Here is a 1,453-nt window from a genome sequence, read left to right as displayed (position 1 = left end):
CACACACACACACAACTGCCACCAGAGCTTTGGTTAAGGCCCCTGTGTTTGGAGACCCTTGGTAGGATTTGAAACTTCAGTGATACCTTTTGTCAGCCCTGGCAACCTGTATCCGACCTCCTGGGGCCACCCTGTCCCACCTCACCTCTCAAGCCCACTCCCTCAAAGAAGAGAAGAGCAGCTGATAGCGGACTTACAATGACAAAGACTGTAGAGCAGCAGTTCTCAACCTGTGGGTCGCGACCCCTTTGGGGGTCGAACGACCCTTTCACAGGGGTCACCTAAGACCATCAGAAAACACATGTATAATTACATATTGTTTTTGTGATTAATCACTATGCTTTAATTATGTTCAATTTGTAACAATGAAAATACATCCTGCATAGCAGATTTTTACATTACGATTCATAACAGTAGCAAAAATACAGTGATGAAGTAGCATCGAAAATAATTTTATGGTTGGGGGTCACCACAACATGAGGAACTCTATTAAAGGGTTGTGGCATTAGGAAGGTTGAGAGCCACTGCTGTAGAGGGAGTTGTGAGGAGAACATACTCAGCTACCCAATGTATTCTGTGTTTGAAACAAATAATAAAGATGTTTCTATTTAAACTAAGGCAGATTACACTGGGTGCCTGGATAAACTTCAATGAATCCACAAATCCCCTTCAAAATCCCTATAAATCATATGTAAAACAGTGTGTGTGTGTGTGTGTGTGTGTGTGCGTGTGTGCGTGTGCACGGTGCAAAACCTGTCTTCTCAGAACTCATTCACCCTTGGCTCTCCAGAGAAAGTGAAAAACTGAGCTATTTATAGGAGAGGGGTGAGGAACCATGAGTCCGTCAGAGCACAGTGAGAGGTAGATGAGCCCCAGGAGAACTGGAGTGGCTGTCAGGCAACTGGAAACAGCTTTGGAACAAAATCATAATTCACCTGAGGCTCCCAGAGGAGTGAAAGCTGTGGAACATATTTAGAGATGTTGGTGGCGATAAAAATACCAACCTCATGATTAAGAGGCGTGCTCACTCTTCTCCGTGGAAAGATGAGTACTTGTCAGTGGAGGAAAGGCTAAGCTTAGTTATAGGTCAAAACATAATCTCAGCTGTGGATATATAGACACTCCTGTGAAAACGCAAGGACGTTCTGCTAACTTCTGTGTAGGCAGACTACACACCGTGGTCGCTTGGCCTGAGGAGCCACCTGGCTTTGGTGATAACTCCCCCAGGGGCTCCTTGAATCCCTTTCATGGTGTGTTCATCCCTTTCAGCTCTGGAACCCGCGAGTGAGGGTTTCAGTCAAGGCCCCAAGCCAAGGTGAGCAAGGTAGAACACACCAAGAATGTTCCTCTGCTCCATGTTCAAGGGCGAAGGGAGCACCTACCTGCAGGAGCTACTTTCCTGAACTTCACAGGCCAAGTTCTGAGATGCCCTCATGTATCTCCACCCAGCTCA

The sequence above is a fragment of the Myotis davidii genome, unplaced genomic scaffold (assembly GCF_000327345.1).
Source record: "Myotis davidii unplaced genomic scaffold, ASM32734v1 scaffold210, whole genome shotgun sequence".
NCBI lineage: Eukaryota > Metazoa > Chordata > Mammalia > Chiroptera > Vespertilionidae > Myotis > Myotis davidii.
The sequence above is the reverse complement of the archived record's forward strand: the minus strand, read 5'-3'. Positions refer to the sequence as shown.